The sequence below is a fragment of the Zosterops lateralis genome, assembly GCF_965231275.1.
Source record: "Zosterops lateralis genome assembly, chromosome: 11".
Taxonomy (NCBI): Eukaryota; Metazoa; Chordata; class Aves; order Passeriformes; family Zosteropidae; genus Zosterops; species Zosterops lateralis.
This window is the reverse complement of record NC_139771.1, coordinates 22,170,439-22,188,720: the sequence shown is the minus strand read 5'-3', so window position 1 is coordinate 22,188,720 and position 18,282 is coordinate 22,170,439. Positions and strand designations below refer to the sequence as shown.

At 46.6% G+C, this 18,282-nt stretch overlaps 2 long non-coding RNA genes across 5 annotated transcripts; both read right to left on the bottom strand.

The window, feature by feature from the left end:
• Positions 1-318: 318 nt before the first annotated feature.
• On the bottom strand, positions 319-3,112 carry LOC310913722. 2 transcript variants are annotated; one of them, XR_014590881.1, is made up of 4 exons: positions 3,073-3,110; positions 2,782-2,972; positions 2,662-2,702; positions 319-2,576 (listed from the first exon to the last, which is right to left on the bottom strand). It is a non-coding gene; the product is annotated as an uncharacterized lncRNA (long non-coding RNA). The 2 variants fall into 2 exon arrangements; XR_014590880.1 differs by having other exon boundaries at positions 2,782-3,112.
• Positions 3,113-4,798: 1,686 nt separating this feature from the next.
• Positions 4,799-7,324, bottom strand: LOC310913721. 3 transcript variants are annotated; one of them, XR_014590877.1, is made up of 5 exons: positions 7,182-7,324; positions 7,063-7,104; positions 6,738-6,964; positions 6,450-6,571; positions 4,799-5,536 (listed from the first exon to the last, which is right to left on the bottom strand). It is a non-coding gene; the product is annotated as an uncharacterized lncRNA (long non-coding RNA). The 3 variants fall into 3 exon arrangements; XR_014590878.1 differs by lacking the exon at positions 7,182-7,324 and having other exon boundaries at positions 4,800-5,536; positions 6,738-6,811; positions 6,900-7,076; XR_014590879.1 differs by lacking the exon at positions 7,182-7,324 and having other exon boundaries at positions 4,801-5,536; positions 6,738-7,076.
• Positions 7,325-18,282: the final 10,958 nt, after the last annotated feature.

Below are 18,282 nucleotides of genomic sequence, written 5' to 3'. Positions count from 1 at the left end.
AGAGTGAGAGAAAATGACTCAATGACACCAAATGAAGACAGGAGCCAAAGGGGGGCAGAGGGGGCGGGAGGGAATCTTAATTAAGGTGGATTCAACTACTATTGAATGAACATTTTTATTTACACTTCAGCAAAACACATGGAAACAACATATACAAATGCAAGTACAGATACAACCCGTAGACACGCTGATAAAAGTACAGCTTCGTACAGAGCGATACATGGAAACACGGCAGCAAATGCAAATACGGAACAATACAGGGAACCGCAAGCCAAATACACATTGAGACAATAGAACAGTTTTTCTGCTTCTGAAACATCCATTAGATCTCATTTTATTGGTACAGGAAATGCAAAACAAAAGCAGCACATGTAACATAGAACAGTCATCCACCACACGCACCTCCTTCAGCTTGCACACAAACCCACCCTCGCTCTCACCTCAAAGCACCTCCCAAGAACCCCCAATCATCAACACACACTCGCAGCACTCCTCGGGAACGTGGTTCCCGGGAGCCTCGACACAAACGGGCCTGCCTGACGAAAACCCCGGTCCACAGGCCGTCGGCACCCAAACTTTGGCGATGAACATCGCCTCGCAGCACTCCTCGGGAACGTGGTTCCCGGGAGCCTCGACACAAACGGGCCTGCCTGACGAAAACCCCAGTCCACAGGCCGTCGGCACCCAAACTTTGGCGATGAACATCGCCTTGCAGACCGGCCGGAACTGAGGAAAAAAAACCCAGCTGGGGGGGAAAATTAAAAAAAAACCCCGAGCTGGGGATTTTTTATTCTAAATTTAAAATGTGTTGAAAAACCTGAAAGGCAAAAGTCACGCACACAAGGTTAGAACCAGTCAAACCAGTCAGCGCACACACACACACAGGCAAACACAAGCAAACACAGAGGACTCTCATACACACACAATCATTCTTCAGCGTACATGGTAGATTCCAGGAAACTTGTAGCATCAGCAAGCACAGAGATGCTAATCCTCCTCAGGGACCTGGAAGACAACAAGAGGTGGTCAACAAGCGCTTATCTGACAGCAAGCTATCCCCACTCCAGGCCCATATCTCTTATGCCCAAAACTCCACAGAAAAGAGGTGAACTGTGAAGTTTTACAACTGTTCTACCTCACTAACACTATGTGCCAGGGCAGGGCAGCTCACACATAAGCGGCAAAAGATAGCCTGATACAACATAGTCACATACAATAGGATACAGCATAGTCACATACAATAGGATACAGCATAAGCCAGCATAATATGATACAGCATAGTCACATACAATAGGATACAGCATAAGGCAGCATAGTCACATACAACATATTCAGATACAATGTAGGCACATACAATATGAACCAATATAGTCACATACAATAGGATACAGCATAGTCACATACAATAGGATACAGCATAAGCCAGCATAGTATGATACAGCATAGTTACATACAGTACAATACAACATAAGCCAGCATAGTCACATACAACATATTCAGATAGAATGTAGGCACATACAATATGAACCAACATAGTGAGATGCAATAGACTCAGATACAATGTAGGCACACACAATATAAGCCGACACTGAGAGACGCAATATTGGCGCATTCAACATTGGCACATACAACATGAGCAGAGACAGGTAGAATACAAGTGCTGACTTCAGATAACTCTGAAAGATACTGCAGGCACGTGAGGGGAATCTAATACCCTCCCTATAAAAGTCCAAGAGAATGGCATCTGAAAAGGCGGCGCTACCCAAGCTGAGAATGAAAATAGATGAGAACGCTCGAGTGTCCGTGTGCCGGCCTCAAAAAGTCAAAACGTAACGAGGCCGGAATAAGGATGATCCGGGAAAGTACGCGAGGAGAGTACGGCCAAAGGGGGCCGGAATGGTGCGGATAAAGCGCCTGGATGTAACAAAGGCCTATCACACAGAAGACAAGGGACACAAACAACACAATGCAGACGCAGACAACACAGCAGACACAACTTGAAACTGCCAGGCAGCTTCACCTTATGGACCCAAGACTCCTAGCACAAGATGAGCCACAGGCTGATGATGCCAAAGGAAAGAAAGCTTTAAGGCAATAGCACGTGATGACGAAACAGAACTCCTTACAAGAACTAGTGCCTAAGTTGTTAATAGGATGCTCGAGAAGCTGGGTAGGCCGAGAGAAGGAAGCGATGACTGCCGGGTGACCGTGGCGATAGCTCTGGACCTGAAGGCGACCTCCTCGGGTGAAAACGTCCACGAGGATGTTGAGACTCGAAGACGGACGACGGCGCAAAACACGCGAGGACGCGGAACTGCCCTGCCCGGCAAAGCCTCCGGTGAGGCCGAGGTGAAACCCTCTCCCGTTAGTTGCGAGGGGCCCGTCCCACTAGGGCTCTCTCCTCTAAGCTGACTTTGAATTGCCTCCTTTTGCAAAGCTTTTTCCCCTTCACCCAAACACCAGCCCAAACACTTATCTTTCAGAAGATGAGCGGACAAAAATCCATCTTCAATGGAAAAGAACACATCCACTTCAGTGCTGCCATATCCAGTCTTGGGCTCCGCACCTCACGGTACCTAGGACAACAAAACAGAAAATGTGACAATTGCCTGACAGAAAAAGTAATCCCCAGGCCTCCCCTGCACCGCTACCCCGGCTCACCTCAGATCGCCATTTGACTCCTGAGGCTGCCCGGAGGGTACCTGCAAAAGGAAAAGGTACACATTTAGCGTGCTGTTAGACACCGCTCACCTGAGTCATCCTGCCAAAATGTCAACTCACCTGCTTGCCTCTCTTCCCTGGTATCCGTAGGGCCGCAGCAGCTCCCACAAAGAAACAAAGCAAAAAGCAGGCTGAGTTACTGTGAAAACACAATTGCTCCAGTCTGACAGAACTCTGAAACATGTATATCTTAAACTTGTACCCACCAAGCTGCTGGGATCCAGGACTGGAACGCCTTGCAAGTGGACCACCTAAAAAAAACCCCAAAAAAACTCAACAGTGTATGCTTAGAGTTGCACCAGAAATTGAGGCCTGAGCAACAACTGCTTCCATCCACCAGTCAACACTCACCCTGTCTGCTTCACCTGGAGTGCCAATATCCCATGTTACCTCCTAAAAATAAAGACAAAGAACAATGAAGTACACCTCAACATCAAGTTACTGCTGGTAATACTGTGCATGGGGAGAATGAGACCTGTTAAGGGGTTGAAAGGAAAAAAAAAAGGCACCACAGTGTTCACAGCTTTCTCCATTCAGGTTTTTTAATGTTGCAGAAAATACAGAGGTTTTTCACTAACTGCACTCTCAATTATATCCAGACACCCAATGGACATGGAGGTCATTTTTCAACTTCTTTCTTGCCAACAGCCAAACTTCCACCTACTCAGGGTAAGAAAGAGAATGGAGGAAAAAAAAAAAACAAACTACAAACACAAAAACAAACAAACAAACAAACAAAAAACCCAAAGAAAACATAAGTTAATGGTTTCTGTGTAGAAGTCCACCGGAAGGGTGGTCAGTGTGCAGAGAATGGGAGGCTCCTGGAAAACAGAGAATGCTTGGTCTTTTTTCATGCTATCCTTTATCTTTTTCATATTAAAGCATGGCACAAATGAATTTAGTGTTCTTTGATGTCAGACTTTTCCTGGTTTTTCTCTCCTTTAGGGTCAAACTTCCACATACTGTGGGTAAGAAACAGTATTTAAAAAAGGAACAAAGAAAACATGAAAAAATAAAAATTTTAAAAAAAATTGAATAAAGTTAATAAAAAGTTTTTTAAAAATTAAAAATACAAAAAATAAAAACATGGAAATAAAATAAAAATCTAAAAAAATCTAAAAGTAATATTAAAAAAAGTTAAAAATTAAAAATAAATATAAAATCTTTTAAAGAACACAAAACAACAGCTGGACTGGGATGAGGCCTTCCAGGGGCTTTGCTTCCTACTGGCTCCATCCTTTTTTACCAACTACCTGCAAGACGAAAAACAACTGGGATAAAGTTTCAAACAGGATGTCCTTGGTTGAGGCACTTCAAAATAAGATTTTTAACAAAAAGTCGGCCAAAAAAAGAGAGTCTGAAAATCAAGATATAAGCCTCGCAGCTATTTAAAAACAAAACAAAAAAGCTGTCTCTGGTGTGCATAACTTGCCAGCCCCTCATGGTTTGAAGTCCTTAGCATTTATTTTTACCAAGTTGACAACTAAAACCTTGTAGAACGGTTAAAAAAAAAAAATCCTGGACAAAGCCAGGCATTTTCCCAAGCCCCCTCAGTGTGGAGCTGTGTCAGCCCCAAGTGTTTGGTCCCCTAGCCCAGCCCAGAGCAGGCTCCAGCTGCTCCCCGGGGGGGGTTACCAAGGGACTCACTTGTTTGGAGCTGTAAATGCAGATGCCCTGCACTGGAGTGCCAATAAATGTGAAATATGTGACTCTCATCATCAACAGTGACTGACCTTCCCTGGGGAGCCCCCTCACCCGGGATGGGGCACTCTGCCATGGATTTAATCCATCTGCATCTGAAAGGAAGTCAGGACAAAAGTCAAAGTGCTGCAAGATAACTTGACGGCTCCAGACAATTTGTGTCAATCTAGGGATACCCTCTACAGGCCAACTACACCCTACATGACAAATTTCAAGTCCCCAGGACTTGTCCCATTCCCCCCACACCCAGACTAAGCAACAAGGCAGAGCAGCTCCAAGCCAAACACACCAACACCCGTGACACAGGACAGGACAAAAGGGGGGACACAACAGGGACAGAAATATCTGGGCAAGAAGAATGACCCTGAGGACCGAGAGAACTCGCAATGAGATGACCGAGGTAAGACCGATGGGGAGCTGACCAGGCTCAGAGAACCCTGCAGGAAGAAGATGCCAACGGGATCACTGATCCCAAGAAACGCAGAGACGGATGCCTGAGAATCCTAAGGTCAGACTCATCTACCTATCCCTGCATTCTGACAAGACCTAATCCACCTGAATGGATGGTGGCAGTGCACAGCTGTGGATACAGCTCAGAACAAGACCTGGAAAGGCATCAGCCTGGACACTTGTGAAGAGAGATGGATTCTGATGTGTGTCTGAGCACCCGAGTCAAAGTCACCTGGCTGAGGAATGCAGAGATCAGAAATGCTAAGATTGATGCCAGGGGTTTTAAAAGGCCCCTTGAAGGGCAAAGGGAAAAGACATGAAAGATATGAGATGCTCCAAAACCACAGAGTGCACAACAGACAAGTGACACGACGTGCCCTGGGACTGCTCTGCCCTGCACACCTCAGCACTGATCAAAAATGAGACTTTCCCTTTACACAGCCTAAGGGGTCACATCTTGGACATCCCCATCTCCAAACCTGATTCACAAAACCCCTCCTGGGTGACCCCTGACCCCACATCCCGCTTTCATCCCCTCGGTGACTCCAAGCCCTCCACTTATCTCTCGGATGTCTGGGGATGGGAATTCACATTGGGTGCCAAAGAAGGTCGCCTCTCCCTCTGGGAGACTCCTGCTGTCACTGGGCTGTTGTCTCTCAGTCAGCTACAATAAAGAAAACCAAATAGCAAAGCATAATCTCACCAGCACATCCCCCAAAACCTGGCAATTCTGCTACTCCCCCTCTCCTAAGCATGCCTGGGTCCTTGGGCAGCACACTTCAGCTGTGCTCAGAGGCTGACTCTTGCAGTGCCAAGGTCTTAGAGACATTATTGGTACTGAGCCCACCCACCACAGCCTCCATTAGGGGTGTGAGCAACCCCAGTTAGAGCAGGAAAGAAATGCAGGCTGGACATCCCCAGCGAACCGAAACCCTGTGGACTCTGCCCCCCACTATCACTTCCTGCCTGGCCCTAGCCTTGGGCTTACTGCCTGCACCTCTCAGGGCTTCTGGCATTGTCCTGCATTAGGATTGCTGCCTGCACCTGCTCTCAGGGAAACACAGTGTTGGTAGCAGTGCTGTGAGGGCTGGTACACCTGTACTCTGACTTGTATCCCAGCCTGCACCCCTGATTTTCACTGTGTGCTCTCTAGCCTGTGAGTCCTTTACCTCTCAAGCCCTCCCTCAGCCTTCAGCCTCTGTAGGTCACTGCTGAAGTGCTCTGCGCGCTCCTGCTGAACCCTACTACCCTACACCTTGCAACCCAGGATGCTCCTGGGACACGGATCCCAGGATGCCCAGGCGGGCAAGGCCAAGAATCTCCTCCCACTGCACCTTAACCCTGTGGACTCTCAAAGACTAAGACGACCAACGGTGCAAATCTTGCTAGAATGCAGAGATGGGTTGGGACTGCCCTGCCTGGCCAAGGCTCAGGTGATGCTAAGGAGAAACCCTCTCCCTTTACTCCTGAGGGGTCCATCCTGAGGGCCCTCTCCTCCTCTAAGGCAACTTTAAATTGCCTCCTGGGACTGAAAAGGTTCTTCCCCTTCACCTGACCACCAACCCCAACAACTTAACTTTTGAATATGAGCGGACAAAATCCATCCTGGACAGAAATGAACGTGTTGGCACCGTGGATTTAGAGACGTTCCCTCAGTGCTGCCATATCCAAACTCCAGCTGTGCACCTCCTCACACTACCTGGGACCACAGAACAGAAAATGTGACTATTCCCCTCCAGAAGAGTCATCCCTGGGTCCCCTCTGCACCGCTGTCCCACCTCCCCCTCAGATCTTCACCCCACTCCAGAGGCTGCCCAGAGTGAACCCAGCAAAAGGAAAAGGGACACACTGAGCACAGCACTCACCTGGGGGCCACCTGCCCATGTGCCGACTCACCCCCTCCCTCTATTCCTTGGCACACCTGGGGCAGCAGCAGCACCTGCAAAGAAACAAAAAAGGAAAAATCATACCGAGTTACTGTGAAACAGCAACCTCCCTGCTCTGACTGAAGCGGGACACAAGTGAACCTTAATGTTGCACCCATCTGCCCTCCTCTGGCATCCTGGGCCAGCACATCTGCCAAGGGGACCGCCTAAAATAAAACAAAAAAAGACCAGTGAATGCTTAGAGTAGAACCAGAAGAGAGACTTCAGCAATAGTAACTGCTTCTGTCCACCCATCACTGCTCACCTCGTCCACTTCACCTTGACTGCAGAGATCCAGCCTCACCTCCTAAAAATAAAGACAAAGAGCAGTGCTGTGACAAGGCCACCATTTACACTTCCCTGCAAACACAAATAGTGACTGACCTTCTCAAGGGAGCCCCCTCACCCGGGATGGGGCACTCTGCCATGGATTTAATCCATCTGCATCTGAAAGAAAGGACAAAAGTCAAAGTGCTGAAGGAGCATTTGACAATTCCAGACACTTTGTGTCACTCTAGGAATACCCTCTACAGGCCAACAACACCCTACATGACAAATTTCAAGTCCCCAGGACTTGTCCCATTCCCCCCACACCCAGACTAAGCAACAAGGCAGAGCAGCTCCAAGCCAAACACACCAACACCCGTGACACAGGACAGGACAAAAGGGGGGACACAACAGAGACAGAAATATCTGGGCAAGAAGAACGACCCTGAGGACCGAGAGCACTCGCAATGAGATGACCGAGGTAAGACCGATGGGGAGCTGACCAGGCTCAGAGAACCCTGCAGGAAGAAGATGCCAACGGGATCACTGATCCCAAGAAATGCAGGGATGGATGCCCAAGAATCCTAAGGTCAGACTCATCTACCTATCCCTGCATTCTGACAAGACCTAATCCGCCTGAATGGATCACAGCAGTGCACAGCTGTGGATACAGCTCAGAACAAGACCTGGAAAGGCACCAGCCTGGACACTTGTGAAGAGAGATGGATCCTGATGTGTGTCTGAGCACCTAAATCAAAGTTCAATGATATCAGTGCCTGTCCAAGGAACAGGGAGATGTTAAGAACGATGCCTGGGGTCTCCAAAAGACCCCTTGAAGGGTTAAGGCAAAAGACACACCACACAGGGCACACAAAAGACACAGAGTGCACAACAGACAAATGACACAACGTGCCCTGGGACTGCTCTGCCCTGCACACCTCAGCACTGTGAGGCCTTCCCTCTCTGTGCCCTAAAGGGATCACAGCTTGGACATCCCCATCTCCAAACCCGACCCAAAAATCCCTCCCGGTGACTCCCAACCCACAGCCCACTTTCACTCCCTCTGTGGCTTTTAGGCCTTCACTTATCTCTGGGATGTTCAGGGATGAGAATCCACATCAGGGGCCAAGGAAGGCTGTCTCTGCCTCTGGGAAATTCCTGCTGTCTCAGTCAGGTGCCGTAAAGAAAACCAAACATCCACGGATGATCTCAGCAGGGCTGTTGGGTGAGAGGATCTCAGTGTGAGACAAGTGACCACCCGAAACACACAAACAATAAGGGATGCTCAGAGTTGCACCAGAAACACCACTGCCCTGACCACACAAATATATCCATTTTAGAAAACAAAACACAAACAAAAGTCCATTAAAAAAAAGCCAACTCTTATTACTCCTAGTCCATTTTCCAAATATATTAAAAATAACCCCATCTCCATTCTCCTCAAAAAACCTCTGAAATATACACCCAGAACACCCCCAACTGAAATACCTGCCTCTAACCACATAAAAAGTAGAAAAACTTATATTCCTTGACCTATAGAAATTTATTAACCTAGCACATCAAAACCACAGAATTTTAAATCCTTAGTCCACATATGTACACCATATACACCAATCCCATCACTACATACCAAATCAAAGCCTATTATCTATTACTAACTTAACAAAAAAAGCCTCAACCTTTAACTGCAATAAAACTTCTAATTAAAAATAAAATAATTTCATTATAACTAAGCAAAAACTTCAAACAAACTTCCTCCAAAATAAATAATTTAAACACCAAAAACCCTCAAAAATTTCAAATAACTACTTCAAAAACACCTTCAGTACTTTCAGACTGATTTTGAGAGCAAAGCAAGGAAATAAAAAGCACGCAGCCTGTTTTAAGAAAACAGTGTTCACTCCTGTGCATTCCCTGTCCAGTGTATTCAGCCCAAGCACAGACAGACTGCAGCACACAGATCTCCTTTGCGCTTAGTTAGTTTTAGGGCAGAGAAGTTCCCTGCACTGATTATTTCCCCTTTTTCTTTGGGCTCATTAAACCTGCTGCAGACTGAAAAACCCAGAGAAGCACCGAGAGCTGCACCTGCAGCCACGGGGCCTGGACCTCAGCATTTTATCAACACCAGAACAGCTGATAAGAGACCAAAGGAGATGAGCTACAGCCACAGCAAGGGCTTTCTGAATTTACCATCTCCCTTCAGAAAAACAAAGTGTTTTATTATTTTATGTTATTTATTCTTTATGCTTGTGACCACTTTGTTTGTTAAATAAATAGTTTTGTCCATTTCTTCCTAAAGAAATTCTTTCACAAACCAATTTAAAAGAGAGACCATTTTGCTTTACTCTCTAAAAAAAAAAAAAAAAAACCCTATTCAAAAGTTTCCTCTCAGGTTTACCCTAAACCACAACAACAAACAAATCAATCCACAAAAATAAAAACAGCACAAATATACTTCAATTAACAGCACCAAAACCAATTATTCCTGACTCAATGAACCCATCATACCTCAGAACCATCAAAACAAACAGACCACCTATAAATACACACAAAACCAAAAGATCCATTTGGCTACAAACAATATCCCCTAAATTATCCAAAACTATAAATCATACACTGTAGTCAAGCATGCTAAATAAACAAATCCCATAAAACAATAATCTAATTATAAATATTAAGAAACCCTAAAAAATGAACGACATCACACTGACTCAAACTCACTAAAACAAACACAACACCCTTGCCATGATAAAAGCCACGACTAAATAAATAAAAACCTCCCCTATACCTCACACCACAGCCAACTACACCACTGTGAACTTTAGAAAACAAACTCTTGAAAAACACAATATCCCCCAAAAACAACTCAGTAACAAAACTCAGTTCAAAAATACTCTGACCATGTGAGCTATGAAACCAAACATGAAATAAATACACCACATATCCCTCATCACACCACCTACAAAGAGAATAAAGCTACACAATAAATCATTAAAAACCACCAAACAGAAAAAAAACCAGCTCTACCCAACCTGAATCCCTCCATACAACACACAAAACCCCAATAACACATTTCAGAAGTCTCTTTAAACAAAGCTACTTAAATTAGTTCTACCTCAAATACAAACAAACTCACCCATGAGGTTACCTTCACTCAAAAACCAAATTACTCACAATAAATAATACCAAAAAAGTCAGACAAAACACTACACACCACCTAAGAACCTCGTATTGAAAAGAAGCCACATAGAAGGGCCACTATTAATTAAAATTCCAGGAGAAAAGAAAATCTCGCCACTTTAAACACAGAGAACAACAGAAAAAAAGGAGTTTCTCCAATCAATTTGAACTCCTTTTGTCTCCATAACTCCTTTTTCTTCTGGGAGCACCGGGGAGGGATTGGTGAGACGAAGCTGAAAAGGAAAATGTCCCCCCAATAAACCCGCACTGGGTTATTTACCTGTTTGGTACAAAGGTTTGTCCCTCGGCGCTTCCCGAGGAAATGCTCCAAATCCAAATGCTCTTGTAGTCTCTCCATGAATCACACCCAGAACCTCAGGATAAAGTCCTCACTCCTCACAGCTCGATACTCAACTGAGCTGAGGCTCCCCTTTTAAACAGCCCCCGGCTGGAACCGCCCCCTCGTTATCCATCACAGCTGCACCTGTGCCTGCTCTGTCCCCCCTCACTGTTCCCAGCTCACACCTGGGGCTGCTCTCTCCCCTCCCCATCCTGTGGCATCTCTCACCTGCAGCTGCTGCCACTCTAAGGGTGAGGGCAGAGGGGACTTGCTGTTCATTCCCGAGACGGTTCATTGTCTGCACCTGACACGATGGGGCACCGGGCTTCCCTTGCTGTGGATAAGGACCCCTCTTCTCCTGCAGGTGCCCGAGGCTGAAACTGGGATTCCACCTCCTAAATTCTGTACGTGTGAAGTGCATAATTCCCAAGGAAATTCCCCAGAAATCGTTACCCTTCATTTACAAATATTCCTTTGGAATCACTCTTAACTTGTTCTTCTGTGGAAGCGTTTTAAACATTCATTGGAGAGTTCAGGAGCCGAGTTGGCTTGTTTATGACTTGGCTGACAAGCCCAGACAAAACCCAAACACCGAGAACCCCGGCACTGCCCCCTGGAACGCCCGGCCCCGCCCCCGGCCCTGCCCCACACGCCCCGGCTCCGTTCAGCGCCCCGCCCTGCCCGGGATGGTGGCGGGACCATCCCCCGCGGCCCCGCCCTTCTCCAGGGGCCGGCCCCGCCCCTCACAGCTCAGCCGAGCCGGGTCCGAGGAGAGAGGAGAGATTCTGGTGTAATTTCAAAACGCATTGGGAAAAATAAATCTATGGAACAGCTCGTTCGGTTCGGCTGAGGGCGGCGACGTTCGGGGAAACTCGGCTGGACACGGCTGTTCGGCTACACTCGGCGATTTCCGTCAGCCGTCGGCTATTCTCGGCTGTTCGGGGAAACTCGAACATTTCCGTCAGCCGTCGTCTATTCTCGGCTGTTCGGGGAAGCGCGACAATTTCCGTTAGCCGTCGGCTCTTTTCGGCTGTTCGGCTAAACTCGGCCATTTCCGTCAGCCGTCGGCTATTCTCGGATGTTCGGCAACTCTCGGTCACTTTCGTCACCCCCCGTCTATTTTCGGATGCGAGGAGCATTACGTCACTTTCGCCCCTCCCCGCCGCCATCTTAGTTGTGGCTGAAGCCGATTCCGGTCCAGCCGCCATCTTTTTTGTGGCACCGTTAAGGTCCCCGTTGGTGTCTAACACAGGCGCCTGACTAAATCCACTAACCTGAACCCGGCTGAGGCGCGAGTGAACTTACAGCCCGTGTCTCTACACCAGGAAACGCCAAAGAAAATGGCCCCTGGGCGGCGCCGTGCTCGGCATTTTGTGCAGGCAGTCAGATAGACAAACATGGGGTCCTCTCTTTTTCCCGCCCTTTTGGTCGCCGTCTTTAGAAGGTCAAGCGCCGCCATCTTGGTTGTGGCACGCCCCCCAAATGTCCCCCTCGGCTGCTCTCACAGGCGCCTGACCACATCGCCTGCCCAAACACTGTCTCGGCGCCGCTCAGCCCCCATCCCGTGTCCGCGCACGTCCGTACGCCGCGGAAAATCGCTCCCGGACGGCTCCGTGGTCCAGGTCGCGCGCAGGCAGCCGGCTGCCACGTGCCCGGGGGTCCTCTCATTTTTTCCCGCCTTTTTGGCCGTGATCTTTCGGCGCTCGGGCACCAACACTGCCCGTGAGCTCACAGACCGGAGCTGCTGCGGGCCCTCGGGGACGGGCACGGTCGAGAGTTGCAGTACCGCACTTTTGTCCACACGATGGCAGCACTGCTGCACAGCTTTTGGGACTGGCACGAGGAAGAGCTGCAGTACCAGTCTGTATCCACAGGGTGGCAGCATTGCCGCACAAATCACAGCCCAGGGCTGTTGCGCGCCTCGGGAGGGAGCTGCAGTACAGCTTTTTATCCACATGGTGGCAGCACTGCGAAAAGCGCGGCCCGGTGCAGAGTTGCAGTACCGCTTTTTATCCACAGGATGGCAGCATTGCCTTACAGATCGGCTCAGGGGGGAGCTGCAGTACCGCTCTGTGTCCACACGGCGGCAGCGCTGCCGCACGGAGCGGAGGCAGAAAAGAACGTGGCCAAATTTCCCCTTCAAAACATCCCCGAAAATAAAGGCCCCAAAAGACCCCCAACCACAACAACTACGAGAACCCCGCCCTCAACTAAGCCAAAACCAAAAAAGCATTTATTTTAGGCTACACTTCAATATTTCTTTTATTTCTTATTTTGATATTTCTATTAATCATTACAATTTTATTATATCATGTACATTGTATTAGGTGTATTTTACATATTATAATAGAGGGAACATGTAATAATATAGATTGCATCTATTGATATTATTTTTCGTATTTTATAGATCTCTTTTTGTTACTTTTTTTTTTTCAATTTCTGTTTACTTCTTGATATTTTAAACTATATTAATTCATTAACCAAAGACATCAGAACCATAGCTAATTAGAATTGAAGGATCCTGGTTTTCTAAGGGGTAAATATTTAATCTTTATTAAAATAATAAACACGCTTTTGGGGAGGGGGGGTTGGTTGTGGGGGGGGGTTTGTTTTGGGATTTTTTTGTTTGTTTGCTTAATTTTGGATTTCTTGGCTAATAAACAAGGAGGTTCAGAGAGTTACAAAATAAAATGTTTACTTAGTTTTATTGCTACCTCTGAAAAACACCTGACATCAAGTTACTCCTGGTAATACTGTACATGGGTAGAATGAGACTTGAAAGGAAAAAAAGGTACCACAGTGTTCACACCTTTCTCTGTTAAGGCTTTTTAATTTTGCAGAAAATACAGAGAATTTTCACTAATGCAGTCTCAATTATATCCAGACACCCAATGGACATGGAGGTCATTTTTCAACTTCTTTCTTGCTGACAGACAAACTTCCACCTACTCAGGGTAAGAAAGAGTAAGGGAAAAAAGGGAACAAAGAAGACGTGGAGGGGAAAAAAAAATTAAAAGTAATGAAAAGCAAATAAAAATTAAAATAAATTAAAAAATTAAAAATGGAAGGTAATTTTAAAAAGTAAAAAAGAAAATATTAGAAAATAAAAAAAGAAAAATCAAAACAAAAAAATAGAAAAAATATAAGTCCTTTTTTTAAAATACTAAAAAAATTACATGAGAAAATAAAACACAGTAACATAAAAGTGCATAAAAAAATAGAACAAAGTAAAATAAACTATAAATAAAACAAAATACAAAATAAATAAATGCAGCTCACCCCTCAGGCCATTATTGCCTAACACAGCTCTGGGAGTATCCTGAATTATGCAGGGATAGGGAAAACAAATTCCGTGCCTCCCAGAAAACAAAGGTTTCTAGACAACTCCCAGTTTTGCTTGGAAACAAACGCTATTTCAGCAGGAAGCTCACTTTGGATGAACATCCAAATGTGCCAAGGCAGGAAAGAACCACCCCATTGTGTCCAAGGAACAGCAATTAGGCTGGGATTTAAATTTTAATGGGATTTATGTAATTAAAAATGCAGTAAATTGAACTCTACAAAGGGATGAATTATGGTAATTAAACACTTAGCCAGTTTTCCTGGAATTCACAAAGTTCTGTGGATATGGTGCTGAAAAATGCCTGATTTACCAACCTTAATTTGGTAAAATTCCTTGGAAACATGCTCTAAGAGGTACTAAAATTCTGATTAGGATGGAAAATTGGCATTTGCAATGGATATTCCCTTATTAAAATCAGAGGGAGAGAAAAAAATGAAATTAAAAAAAAAAAAAAGGAATAATATCTAAACCCCAGCTTGCCTGGAAAACAAGCTCAGGATTTTCTAACATTGAAAACTTTCAGAAGAGTCATGAAAGTGGTGGAAGTTCACGGAATGATGATTTAAATTCTGCTTCCTCTGCTCTGATTTTAAAGAGAAGGGGGAATTTAACAGGTGTAGTTACTATTATCCAAGAATTATCTGTATTTCGTAGGAGTAACAATCCAAAGAAACTCCAATCTTACTTGTAGATTGACATCTGAAAGTCTCAGCAGACTTGGGAAGTTTGAATGGAAAAAAAAGAGCCACAATTGTTGGAATAACAGAATTAGAGGTGGCAAAAGTCAGGAACTTTATTTACAAATCCATTGAGGAGGAGGATGACAACACCAGGAACACATTTCAGCTGAAAACAAATTTATTGGAAAAGGCAGGAAAGCCAACAGATAGTCTCTGGTTATGGTCAAGCAATTATCCTGGACTCAGAGAGAAAAGTGGGAACCTTGGACTGGGATAAGGCCTTCCAGTGGCTTCATTTCCTTGGCTCTCTCCTTTTTTGCCAACTACCTGCAAGAGGAAAAACAGCAGGAATAAAGCTTCAAACAGGAGGTCCTTGGTTCAGGCAGACTGAAGTGCAGCTCCCAGGGAGCGAGTCCAGGCTGTGCCCAGGGGAGCTCCGGGAATCTGGGATTGCCCGTGGGATTAAAGGGCTGGAAAAGCAGGACGCACCTGCTGGGTTTAGTGCTGAGACACAGCAAGGCCTCGGCTCAGGGCAGCAGTTAGAGCCGGGACCAAAGGAGAACACCCCAAAACCAGGTTAAACATCCAGCATGACACACAGCCCGCTCCAGGAGAAACTCGGGTGGGAGAAGCCCCCAGGATGCTCCGTGTCTTTCCCGTTGGAAACTTTGCCAGGGCCTCCCTCAGAATACTGACCTCACCGTGCAGCTCCCATAAAAAAGGAGAACCCATGGGAATCATCCAGCAATCCATGGATTTCCAGTTAAGAACCAAAGCAGCAGCAAAATGTGCCGAAACTGCACCGCAAACCAGCAGGTGTGAGGAGACAGAAGAATTTATTTCAGAGGTGACACAAGTATCCCTCAGCCACCCAATATTTCTCACAGGCTCTTCCCACCATACCCTGCTTTCATCTCCTCTGTTGCAGGGTATACCTGGGTTAGAGGGCAGACAGGGTGCTGCAGCATTGCTGAAACCTGAATGGACACTCATGCCTCCCCCCTACCTCCCCAAAAGTTGTTAAAGTCTACCCAAATGTCACCTTCAAAAGAAGATAAAGCTTCATCACAGAGTCCTGTAATGCTCTCAGAGGGCTCATGAGAGAGGCGAAATGGGTCCGTCGTCCAGTTGGTGAGAGGGGAGTTCGGCGTAATGTGAGTTGACCAACTAAAACACACAATAAAGGATGCTTAGAGTTGCACCAGCAAGTGAGACTTGAGCAATAGTAACTGCTTCTGTCCACCAGTCACTGCTCACCTTGTCCACTTTACCTTCACTGTTGATATCTGGCTTTATCTCCTAAAAATAAAGACAAAGAACAGTGCTGTAACATGGCCACCATTTACACTCCCCTGCAAACACAAACCATGACTGACCTTCTCAGGGGAGCCCCTCACACAGGATGGGGCACTCTGCCACAGATTTAATCCATCTGCATCTGAAACAAAGTCAGGACAAAAGTCAAAGTGCTGCAGGAGAACTCGACAGCTCCAGACACTTTTTCTCAATCTGGCAATACCCTCTACAGTCCAACGACACCCTACATGACAAATTTCAAGTCCCCAAGACTTGTCCCATTACTCCTACACCCAGACTAAGCAACAAGGCAGAGCAGCTCCAGGCCAAACACACCAACACTCGTGACACAGGACAGGACAAAAGGGGGGACACAACAGGGACAGAAATATCTCAGCAGGAAGAATGACCCTGAGGACCGAGAAAACTCGCAATGAGATGATCGAGGTAAGACCGATGGGGAGCTGACCAGGCTCAGAGAACCCTGCAGGAAGAAGATGCCAACGGGATCACTTATCCCAAGAGACACAAAGATGGATGCCTGAGAATCCTACAGTCAGAATCCTCTACCCAGCTTTGCATTCTTACAAGGCCTAATCCGCCAGAATGGAACGTGGTGGTGCACAGCTGGGGATACGGCTCAGAACTAGACCTGGAAAGACATTAGACTGGACACTTGTGAAGAGAGATGGATTCCAATGTGCCTCCGAGCTCCAGAGTCAAAGATTCAATGGTATTGGCACCTGGCCAAGGAATAGGGTGATGTTAAGAACAACGTCTGGTGTTTCCAAAAGGCCCCTCAAAGGGCTAAGGCAAAAGACACACCACACAAGGCACCCAAAAGACACAGAGTGCACAACAGACAAGTAAAACGACAAGCCCTGGGACTGATCTGCCCTGCACACCTCAGCACTGAGAGGATGGAGTCTAAGGAGTCATATCTTAGATATCCCCACCTCCAAACCTGACTCAAAAATCTCTCCCAGTGACCCCTGACTTGGCACCCTCCTTTCATCCTCTTCTGTAGCTTCAAGCCCTCAACTCATCTCTTGGACGTCTGGGGATGCAAATCCACGTCAGGTGCCAAAGAAGGCCACCTCACCCTCTGGCAAATTCCTGCTGTCATCGGGCTGCTGTCTCTTATTCAGCTACAGTAGAGAAAACCAAACATCCACAGATGATCTCAGCAGGTCTGTTGGCCGGTGGGTGAGAGGATCTCACTGTAATACAAGTGGACCACCTGAAACATACAAACAATAAGGGATGCTTAGAGCTGCACCAGAAACACCACTACCCTAACCACACAAATGTATGAATTTTAGAAAAGAAAACTCAAAAGAAGTCCACCAAAAAAAAGCCAACTCTTATTACCCGTAGTTCAACTACCAAATTTAAAAAAAATAACCCCACGTCGAATTCCCGTAAAGAACCTCCTTTTGTCCTCAGAACTCCCATTATTTTTCCTGGGGGCATGAGGGAGAGATTGGCAAGACAAAGTTGAAAAGGGAAAGGAGAAAAGTCCCCCCTACAAACCCACACTGACTCACCTGTTGCTGCTCGGCACAAAGGCTTGTCCTTTGGCACCTGCTAAAGCGATACTCCATGTCCAAGTGCTCCCCCAGCCCCATAAGAGGCTCTCAGTGTCATTCCATGAGATATACCCAGGAGCCCAGCATAAGCTCCTCTCCCCCAGCTGCTCTAGGCCAAAGTGAGCTCAGGCTCCCCTCTTCAGCAGCCCCGGCAGGACCCGCCCCCTCATTATCCTTTACAGCTCACACCTGGGGCTGCTCTGTCCCCTCATCATGCTGTGACAGCTGTCACCTGCAGCTGCTGCCACTGACTGTGAGGGCAGAGGCAGAGGGGACTTGCTCCTCATTCCCTGGACAGTTCATTGTCTGCACCTGGCACGATGGGGCACTGGGCTTTCTTGGCTATGGATGAGGATCCCTCTTCTTCTGGAGGTGCCCGAGGCTGAAATTGGAATTTCACCTCCAAAATTGCGTATGTCTGAGGTCAATAATTCCCAAGGAAATTCTCCACTGATGATAACCCATCCCCTGCATATTTTCCTTCGGAATCATTACTGCCTTAGCTTTCTGTGGAAGTGTTTCAAACATCCATGGAGGCTTCAGGGGCTCAGTTGGGTTGTTTATGGCTCATCCTGACAGGCCTGGGCCAACTCTAATCACCCTCATCACTGCTGCACCCCTAATTTCATGGATATATTGATACAGCTTATAAATACTCCTCTTTCCTGCAATTCAGTCCTTCACCACACATTCCTGGAGCAGATTTACTCCATCCTTTGTTCCCAACAGAGGAACAAAGAGGGAGAGACTAAACTCTTTTTTTCTTGTCTTATAATGTCTTTCCCATTGC